Here is a 12,100-nt window from a genome sequence, read left to right on the forward strand (position 1 = left end):
CACTTACTATTACTTTATTTTTTTTATTTTATTTTTTTTGCATTTCCAAAGTTTCATTTTAATATAGATATGAAAGTTAAAATGGCAATGCCATAGTGTAATTTATTATTTTACCAGTTTTGGAATGTTTTTTCTATTTATGACATACGTAGAATTGCCCCTAAAAATCTTTGTAGAATTTCAAACTCCCTCTACTTGATAAAAGTGAATGTGTCTTCCAGACATCTAATAATGCCTTATTACTTTAAAAACCAACCTATGCCATTTTATAATTTATGCTATAAATACTTCAAAAAACAAACATATTGTCATATATTTAACCCACATGCATTCAAACTGATAATACTATCTCTGGCTAATAAAACTTGAAGAAAGAGAGTTTTATGATGTAATATATACAGCCAAAAAGTCCTTATGCCCAAATGGAAAAAATAAACTTTTTATTTTACCAGAGGAATAATATTTTTGTCCCATTTTGAAAGTAAAACATATACAACATAATACAGAACAAAACAAAATTTCAGTTGTTTTCTTCTTCTGACATCCATTCTTCCCTTCTGTGACATACAGATGCAAAGACACAGATGTACACACATTCAAATATATTCAAATAAAAATTTTCCCAAATCATTATGATTCAATAAATCATCAGGCATTTTCTTTTTCTTTAGTTGATACAATTTTAAAATATGCTTTATAATAGTTACTAAATTGATTAGTTGTTTTGATCTAAGCAGTTAGGACTAAGATAGGCAAACATTACTGATTTGCCTTTTTTAAAGCCATAGAAATAATTTAATGCTGACTCTCACTATTTGCATTTTTTAATGTTTTCTTCACCTTGTAATTTACTGTTTTTAATTTATTTTTAATTAATAAATAAAAATTGTGTATATTCATGGTGTACAACATGATGTTTTGATATATAAATACATTATGGAAGGGTTCAGTCAAGGTAATAACATATTTATTATCTCATATACTTATCACTTTTTTGTGGTGAGAACACTTAAACTGTACTTTCAGCAATTATCAAATATGCAATACATTTTTATTAACTGGAGTCAGTATGTTGTACAGTACATCTCTTGACTCATTCCTCCTGTGTCACTGAAATTTTGTATTCTTTGACTAACATTTCCCCAAACCTCCACTCTCCCAACTCCAGCCCCTGGTAACCGTTTTCATTCTGTTATTCTGTGAGTTCAACTTTTTTAGATTCCACATATAAGTGAGATCATGTAGTGTTTCTCTAACTGTGCCTGGCTTATTTCACTTAACAATGTCTTCCAGGTTCATCCAAGTTGTTTCAATGTTTTTTCTTTTTTAAGGCTGAATAGTAGTCCATTGTGTGTATATACCATATTTTCTTTATTCATCTGTAGACTGGCACTTAGGTTAATTCCATCTCTTGGCTATTGTGAATAATGCCACAATGAAAATGAGAGTGAAGATATTCCTTTGACATAATGATTTCATTTTCTTTGGATCCTAGTAGTGGGATTGCTGTATATCATATGGTAGTTCTATTTTTAATTTTCTGAGGAATAGTCATACTGTTTTTGTAATAGCTAAACTAATTTACATTCCTGACAGTGTACAAAGGGTTCTGTCTTCTCCACATCCTCACCAAAACATGTTATCTTTCATTTTTGATAATAGACATTCTAACAAGTGTGAGGTAACATCTCACTGTGGTTTTAACTTGCATTGTTCTGTTGAGTAGTGATGTTGAACTTTTTTTTTTTTTCTACGTACATTTTGGTCATTTTTATTTCTTCTTTTGAGAAATTTCTCTTCATGTCTTTTGCTCATTTTTAAAATTAGGTTGTCTTATTACTATTGAGTTGCGTTTCTTATATATTTTGGATTTTAATATATTATCAGTGTTATAGTTTGTAAATATCTTATCTCATTCCATAAGTCGTCTTTTCATTCTGTTGATTGCTTCTTTTGCTGTGCACAGGGTTTTTAGTTTGATGTAATCCCATTTGTCTATTTTTGCTTTTGCTACCTGTGTTTTGGGGTCATAATCCAAAAAAAATCATTGCTCAGAACAACGTCATGAACATTTTCCCTCTGTTTTCTTATAATATTTTTATAGTTTCAGATCTTACATTCAAATCTTTAATCTATTTTGAGTTCATTTTTTGTATATGGTGCCAGATGAGCCATCCAATTTCATTCTTCTGCATGTGGATATCTAGTTTTTCCAACACCGTTTATGAAAGAGATTATTCTTTACCCATTGTATATTTTTGGTCTTTGCCAAAAATCAATTGACTGTAAATATGTGAATTTATTTCTGGAATCTCCATTTTGTTTCACTAGTTTACGCGTCTGTTTTTAATGCCAGTACCATCAGCATTTGCATTTTTTGGATCTGGTCCAAATGCCTACTAACTACCAAATTTTATAAGAAGTGAAGGGAAAATTTCTTAATTTTCATTCAAGGTAGAGGGAAGACTGTGTATAAGGTCATCCAACACGAAAATAATAAGAAGAGGCAGTATCATATTTCAATTAATTTTAATCACCAGAAGAAACATTTTAGAAGTATTTTTAATATTGGAGAATGGATGCTTTTTTTTCAAAAAAGAAACATCCAAATTCTTCATTTATCACTATTTAGAGATATGAATGTCTAGAGTAATTATTAACTCAAGAACAAAGACTTTCATAGTGTCTGAATAGATTAGCATCTAATTCTGGCACAATTAATAGAATAAAGCTTAGGGGTATTCATTTCTAGTTTGCATATTAGAATAGCAGATTCTGCATTGACTACACATTTTAGCAGATATGTAAGGAAGCTTATCCTTATACCTGTTAAAATGTCAATTTTACTGGTTTTAGAGTATTGTTATTGACATATATAATTATTCAAGTGGAAACTGTAACTGTAGAAGATGACATTATAGTTAATGATAGCAAATTTAACAATAAACATACTAAACAAAGTAGCTAAACACTTTTCTAATTCAGAGCTAAAGAAAATTTTGTAAGAGTAATGGAAAGTGTGCAAATTTTAGGAAAGTATATCAAGTTACGATTCGTGGCAGCGTGGCCCAAATCTGGCAGAGCTGAGCTTCTCTCTAACTTAGAATAGACAGAAACTCTGTCCTGTCCTAACAGTGACACAAAATATGTAAAGACATTCACTTCAGATCACTAGAAAATGAGTTGGAGCTAAGTATCAATAGGCTCTCACTGGTCGTGTAGCCATGATTGAAATTGCTTTGCTCCTTGGTATTTTTAATATCCTATGCTTTTTTTCCCAAAGCCCCAAGACATTTGAAAGGCACTGGAAATGCAGAAGAAATAGACAAACCCCTGAACTCTGTATTTTTTTTTTTTGGACCTTATTATTTAGCTTTGAAAAAATATTATTCATTTACAGGAGAAAAATAGTCTTTCTGCTTGTGTGCAGTATGCATCTGTGTAGGAGGATGTCACAGTTAATCTCAGGCTGAAACATTCAAGCAAAATCTGGATACGTTATTAAGGGGAGTTTTAGTGAAGTCAGATATTTGATTAATTAGGCTTTAAGATTTCTCCCTAAACTAAGTTTCATTTATTTCAGAAGTGAATGGGAACAAATCAATGGGTTTTCTAACATCCAGTTTTGCTCAGCAGTCAACAAATATTTCAGATCCCACTATTGACTTGAAATCGTGTGATACCAGAATATCATGTAAACCAGATAGAATTGTATGTTATTGTCATTGACTCTGTATTCTTATGTGGGAAAAAGATTAAAAAGTAAAAATAAGTATTTGTAATTATGATATTTATAATAATGAAAAGAAAAGAAGAGACAGAGATAGAAAAATTATATGATGGTGTGAAGAATTTGTTTAAGTAGGGTGGTTATTAGAGAAAATCGCTCAGAAGAGATAACATTTGAATTTGTACCTAGTAGATTAGAAATCCATAAGAGTGGAAGCAGAGCATTCCAGGAAGAAGAAAAAAACATGCACATTGGACCTGTGCTTGGAAAGAGTTTGATGTAGCTAAAGGACATAATGATCTGTTAAGCTAGAATAAAGCACTTGAGGAGGAAGATCATGAAATCTTAAGGTGAAAATTACGTTAGGGCCAAATTATGGCGTGGTTTGGTGAATCATGGTAAGAATGGACTTTTTAAAAATTACAATGGAAAGCAGTTAATGGATTTTAATGGATATATTAATATGTTCTAATATACATTTTAATTATACTTTTTTTTGCTTTGTGGAGTATGTATTTGAGGGGCCAAGGAGTAGGTACAAAGACCTGTTATAGCAGTCAACATGAGAAATTTTCATCTTCATTGCTAAGATGATAGCAGTGGAAATTGAAATACCTTGAAAGATATAGGATATATTTTGTAAGTATGACAAAAATAATTTTTGATAAGTTGCATGTGAGGATGAAGAAAGAAAACAGAAATAATATGTCTTTATAGTTTCTAGCATGAATAATTGAATAGATAATGGTATCATTTAGGACCATGGCTGGAATTAACATACCTCCTTTTTTATCTATAACAATCCTAGTTTACACTTTCACTCTCTACTGTGTTATAGTTTAGACAGCAAATGATATAGCTGATATGGCTTTGGAGGGAGAGTTAGCTCTGTATATAATTAAGATATGTGAATACATTCAAGTGGGGAATTTCAAGTGTCCCAAGTTTAATACATTTACAAGAAGTTAGATGTCAGATAAAATACTTGAGCTGAACATTTTAATCAAATTTTGGGATTGACATACTCTCTTTGGAAATGGTTGGGACCTTTTACCTTTGTGTAAAAGAAAAATGATCCATGAGCCTATTCACTTTTACGAAGCTCTTGGAAAGTGCTAACTTTTTTTTTATAGGCATTTTATATTCTCCCACTTCCTTAATATTTTGAGAAATTCGCCTTGTTAACATAAAAATAATGGAAAATCACATTTATTTTCTTCTTTTCTCTATACTGATAAGACACAATATAAAAATGATGTAATTCTTAAATTTTAACTTTATTTCATAGCCGTGCTTCAACTCCAAGTGTATCTCAAAATTGCTTAACTAACATTTTGTCAAAATGTTTTTCAATCTTAAGTATAGACACTGAGAAAAAAATCCACACTCACAAGAATCTTTTTCAGTATCTCCAGGATTCCTCAGATTTCTGTTTGAGAACTACTTCTTAAAGGAACTGAAACATGTATTCAATTAAAAAAATCTCACTGGGTAGGAATAGAGATCACAGTTTAGGACTGTTGAGGCAGTTGAAATTTGAGAGTTAGGACACTGTAGAGAAGATTACTATGTAGAGAAGAAGCCCAAGAAATCCACATGTGGTCCCCTTGTGTCTCTGGCCAAATTATAAACTGTCTATTCATACGATGAGACTCTTTAAAAGGCAGAAGAAAACCTCTACTGAAGGCTATGTAGCATTATGACTACGCTACTCCTTGCAAAAGGGCTACTCTGGACCTACCCCAACTAGGCCTCAAATAAGACTTGACTGAGTGATCTGATCCAACAGTAAATTTTCTTTTGCCTGTAAGAATAAGAATCTACAATCTTCAAAGGAACAAAACAAAATCTAGACTCTCAACAAAGTAGCTATCCAAAATGTCAGAAATTCCAATGATAAATTGCTAAACGTGAAGAAACAGAAAAATGAGGCTCCTAATGAGAAAAAAACCCAAACTTATCAATGGCTAGGATCAGACATAGAGATAGCTCAGATATTGCAATTAGCATTCAAAAAATTTAGTGCAGTTTTTATAAAAACATTAAGAATATTTTTTAAATAAAAAAATGAGTGAACAGATGGTCAATCTTAGAAAAGAAATAGAAACTATTAAAGGAACACAAGGAAAATTCTAGGACTAAAATATAAAATATCTAAAATTTGAGTAGATTAGCTTAACAGCAAGTTTGACACCACAGAATAAGAAATCAGTGAACTTGAAGATATTACACTGAAAATTATGCAATGTGAAGAAGAGTGGGCAAAAAAGGAATAAAAAAGAGAATAGATCCTCAGTGACCTGCGGGACAATATTAAGTAGTCTAATATATGTATCTGAAATCAAAGAATTAGAGGAGAGAAACTGTGGAGGAAAAAATATTTGAAGAAATGCAGCTGAAAATTTTACAGAACCAACTTTATTTTATATTTTAAAATATAAGTATCTATTTTATATTTTAAATAATATATACATATTTTTTAAAATGTAAATATAAGTGAAAGTAAGCATGAAGATTGGACTATATTAAAATGATACAGGGTAGAGATTTATAAAATAAAAATATGTAAATATGTGATAGGTAAAATGAAAAAACAAAGAGATACAACTTATAAACACTAAGCCAAAAAAGCCATGCCTACATTAATATCAGGCAAAATATACTTCAAGGAAAATAATATTACCAAAAATGAAAAATATATTCTATGTGATAAAAGGGATCTTCATCAGAAAGATATTATAATCTTAAATGTGTATGAAATTAAATGCAATTAATTAAATCAAAATACAGAAGCAAGCATAAAGAAATAAAGTTGGAGATTTTATAAAAACTCTTCCAGTGATTGCTAAAAAAAATTGATGAAAAATCACAGGAGTTTTAAAAAAAATTTAGCAAAATAAATAAATTTATTTATATTGAAATTATGGAACAATATACCAAAAACCAGCAGAACAGATATTCTTTACAAATGCATATAGAAAATTTACTGAGAAAGATCAGTTGTTGTTGAGACACATAGGGCTTCAATAAATCTTAGCAGATGCAAATTTTAAAAAAAACTGTACTTTAACCCTAAAGGAATTAAATTAGATGTCAATAGCAAACATATATCTTTAATATCACCAAATATTTGAAAATTAAATAACAAACCTATAAAAAACTCATGTTAAAAGATTAAAAGGAAAATATAAAATATTTTGAATCAAATGAAATGTAAATATATCAATCTTTGTGAGTTGTACGTAAAGTAGTGGCCAGAGAAAATTATTACATTAGAAAATAAGAAAGGTTTAAAGTCAATGACGCATGCTCTATCTTAGAAAGGCAAAAAAAAAAGGCATATTAAAAACAAAGTAATTAGATGAAGTAAATAATAAAATAAGTATGGAAAACAAGAAATTATAAAATGAACAGACAAAAAAATAAAAAAAAAATTGTTCTTTAAAAAGATTAAAGGATTTTATAAACCATTAATATGAATTAAGACAGAAAGAGACAAAATAAAAATTACCTGTAAAGAAAATGAATGAGAGGATGTGTCGTCAGATCATTAAAAGCTTAACAAGGGATTATAACAGAGATTTATATCAAAGATTTGACACCTTGTATAAAATGGAAAATTTGCTTGGAAGACAGATATTACCAGACTGACACAAGAAATGGAAAACTTAAATCTGTTACTTGCAAAACAATCTTGAAAAAGAATGATGTTCGAAGAATTATACTACCTGATTTCAGCACTTAGTCTAAAGTTTACAGAAATCAAGAGTCTGGTAATGGCATAACAGACAACTAGATTTATGAAGAAACTAGAAATATACTCTTACAGTTGATCAATTTTCAACAAATACATTGAAGAAATTCAATGGTGTAAGAAAATGTTTTCAACAAATAGGGCCAGAATAGCTTTACATCCACATGGAAAATAATTAATTTTTTGTTACCTTCAAACATTTATAAAAATTAAATTGAGATCAACCATATACCTAAATACAAAAACTAAAATTATAAAACTTGTGAAATAAAATATTATGAACATATCTTCATAACCAGGGTTGTCAACATTTCTTTAAAAAGCACAGAAAGCACATTTTTAAAAGAAAAATGCTAAATAGCATTTCAAAAACAAAAATTTCTCTTATGAAAAGAATTTTTTAGAAAGTGAATAGAAAAGTTATACAGAGAAAATATTCACAATGTATGCATTTGACAAAAACCTGCACACAGAGTATATATAGAACTCATTATAAAAAAGACAAAGCACAGTAAAAATATTGTAAAAAGCTTAAGAAACTCTTTAAAAAAGATGATATAGACATGGATAAATGTTCAATAAGCATCTGAAAAAGTGATCGCTAGGGAAATACAAATTAAAATTACAATGAAATACCATTACAAGCCTGTCAGAATGGATAATTCCAAAAACACTGACATCAGCAGATGTTCACGTCTATATGACACAAGCAATGGTAGTGTAAAATAGTACAAAAGCTCTGGTTACTGGCCTAGCAGTTTATAAGAAAGTTATACGTGTACCTACCCTATGACTTAGGAATTCCATTTCAATTAATTATCCCAGGATAATAAGGACATACATTGTCAAATAGACTTTTACATGAATGTTCATAGAAGCTTTCTGTTTATAACAGCCAAATCTGGAAACATACAAAATATCCCCTGACAAGAGACTGATTTTTATAAAAAGAAAAATAAGTATTGAGAAATGCCAGTAGAAAAGAATGAACTACAAACACACCCAATAATATATTTAAACTTCAAAAATATTTCACTAGAAACCGGATTCAAAAGAGCATATTTAGGGTTCTATAAATACATTTTATGAATAAATTTCTAGAATAACATACAAACTAATCACTGTGTTAGTTTCCTCTGAAATGACTGGCCAGGGTTGACTGGAAAGGAGCATGGGGAGCTTTCTGGAAAGATAAAAATTTTCTATATCTTCATAGGGCTGTATATTAAATCAGTGTACACATGCATGTATTTGTCAAAACTCTTCAGACTGGACATATAGGACATGTGCATTTTAATCTTTGTGAATTATATAAAATTTCTCATGGGAGGATTTCTCTACCTTCCTAGTATATTTCGTGAGTGCTTGTTTTCTTTCCCTATATTATTCATATCTACTTATTTGTATTTCTGTGAGGTCCTTGTGACAGAGATATTGCATTAGCAGCTAACATAGTAGACAGCTGATGCATGTCTATTGAAATAATAATTTGATTTAAATTAAGAAATTCAGAAAGCATTATGTCATACCTATAGGTGATTCTAACAGTGGAAATCTCAGGCAGTGTGCCAACAAGGTAGAATGGATGAGAAGAAAATAGTGGCTTGCTGGAGCCAGCTGGTACTGGCTTGGCACAGCCAAATGGCAGTGGTGGGGAGCTACTCATTTTGTGACTTCACCTTGGAAGCTTGAAATTGCCATGGTATGAGTATGTACATCATGAAAAATGGAAAATGTTACCAATCAGAGCTGCTCCACCGGCCATAAACCCCTTTGGAGAGTCTGTCCACCAGCACAGGGAAAGGATATTGTCTTGTCCATCTCATTTCAAAACAATTATACAGTCATGTCCCAGATTTCACACCTCAGGAGAATGGCTAGAATAGTTAACACCTTTGGAAAATACAAAACCATAACATGTACATAATTGCTAATAGGTATCTAATTGCAGCAATTGTTTTGCAATTATTTATTAAGACAGAGCATCATATAACTAAACACAAGATAATAAGAATATTAAGATTTCTAAAGTTTAGCCAAGTATGAAATGAACTAAATATGAGAACCAGTCTAGTGACTGAAAGAAAAAGCAGTACTATGTTAACAATAACAATAACAGAAAAGTGAAATACTTTTAGGAGCAGAGCACTGATGTAAGGAATCCTGGAGAAGAGCTTGGTTCTTAACAAAAAACTTTAATAAAACTTCAGATTTAAGCTAAGCAGGCTTACCCTCCCCTGGAGCAGGGCTTACAGGAAAGGATTATTGTTTAGTACATAGAACAAATGATATATATCTGACAAGTTTGCAGAAAGTTGAAGTAGGCCCTCAAAACTCATCTAAGTATCACATTTTCTTTAAATTTTGATGGGCTCATCTCTCTGTGGCCTAAAGCAACTCAATTTAAGAAAAAGATAATGCAATGTTACTGAACAATATAAAAATGCAATGCAAGTAGATATATCACATTTGAAGTGACTCAACATTTGGGAATGAATATACGGCACCAGAAGAAAGCATCATCTATGGTCCCCATAGAATCGAGGATTCTCAAATTTACCTGTGTTTGTCTTTCATAGTTGTCAGGGTGTTCTTCAAAATATCTCCTTGGAATATTCCAACTCATTATACATACCGTTACTTTTTAAATTACATAAATAATACACTAGAAACATTTTCTATTTTAAAAATTTAGGCTTCTCCATAGGAAAAAGGCCTAAGCCTATTCTGATACATTAATATACTTCTAAATTATCCATCCTTACTTCCAAAGAATTTCATTCACAAATCATCAAATAATCTCATTTAAAAATAAACCTGGCAATATGAAATAGTAATGTTACCCACTCTTCTAGTGCAAAAGTTTGAAAAAAATCAATGTATGTTTTGAAAGGTTTCTTAAAATAATGATGTATAAGAGCTTGTAATTGAAAAATTTGTTTTGATGCCAAATTAAATCAAGTGGTTTTCACTGGAAATTAACTTCCCTATAGAAGTAAGATAATTAAGACATGTTTATGAGGTAAACTTTTTTCTTAACAGAAACATTTATTTAGAGCTTAAATAAATCTGGTCCACCTTATTATTATACCAGAGGCCTACTTATAGAGGTTTCTTCTGTACAGAAAAGAAAATAAACATGCTCTACAACAAAGTGTGGCTTATGTCTGACTGTATCCCCCATTTCTCAGACCAAAGATGACTGAGATTGAGGGAATTATCTCAGAGTTCTGAAAGTAAAGGGAGAAGAGATCCTACAACATTTAGGAATATCTAATTTTACTAAAAGACTAATTCCAAAATTATTATACATCTTCATTTTCTATTCTACCAGCATATTTAGGATATATTCCTCAAATAAAGCCTCATATGAGCAATTTAAATTATATGAGAAGGGGATACAAAATAAAAATCATGTAATTTCCCATCCAAATAGGACTTGATGCAAAGCTATAGTTGGCAATTCTTCTTAGAATCATATACAGGCCCCCTTCAGTCTCTTTCTGTCCCCAAGTACCTGGCCAATTACAGGACCTAAAATATCTCACTTGGAATTAAGGTGCCATCTCCAGGATATTGAATATAAATATTTCGTTTATTGATTTTATCACATACTTAAGTGTTTATTGAGTGATGTTTATGTACTCAGCATTGTGTAGACACAAGCAAAATTAAAACTATACAATATTTTCATAATAACTTTGAATTCAATGCAATTTAATAATCATCCCAGTATTCAACATCCTGTTTTCCCAATTAATTAGCTGAGAAAATATGGACAGTTTATATCATCAAATGAAAAATTTCAAAGGTATAATATTTGAATTTACTGTAGTACTATGATTATATGAACCTGTAAATAAGTATACTTTATTCTTACTTTCTAATAACCTGTATTCTAGAATTTCATTTTTTTGTAGGAGAGAGATGATAAATATAATTCATAACTTCAAACAACTTATATTTTAGAATTCAACTTTTGCAGGGAAGAGACAATAGCTGTTAGTTTCATTTTTCTGAAATTCAGATAAAATTAGCTTCAGTCCTTATTCTAACATCATTGAGAGTTAGTTGAGAGTGGGATGGAGAAACTGACACCTAGTCACTTCTGAGTCCAGTTCCTTGGGTGTGCTTCTAATTTTTTGTTTCTTGTTTCCATTCTCTTCCTTTCCAGATTGATCACAAGTGGAACACATCTTATTTTCTTTTGTCAATAAATTCTCCCAAACTCTATTGCCTTACTGAAAATATTTCAGATAAATCAAAAGAAAGAAGACACATACAGATCTATACGCTCTTGCATTTCCTATCAGAACCAAGTTACCAGAAGAAGAAAACAGGCCATGAAAATAGGTAAATTGACTATGATTCATGGTTATAGTACATATATTTCAACATGTTTATAAAGACCTACTTAACGTTTTTCGATAGTTTTATAGACAAGTCATATTGGCTTAACAGTTAGACATCAAGCAGTACGAGCACTATTATTGGAATCTAGAAAGATGGTGATCCATACTATATATTGTTCATCCATTGCAAATTATTTAATAAAGTATTTCAACAGTGATATTTTGGAAGGCATATAATTAGGATGACCACATGTTTCAGTTTAT

This window comes from Eulemur rufifrons, chromosome 17 (genome assembly GCF_041146395.1).
Source record: "Eulemur rufifrons isolate Redbay chromosome 17, OSU_ERuf_1, whole genome shotgun sequence".
NCBI lineage: Eukaryota > Metazoa > Chordata > Mammalia > Primates > Lemuridae > Eulemur > Eulemur rufifrons.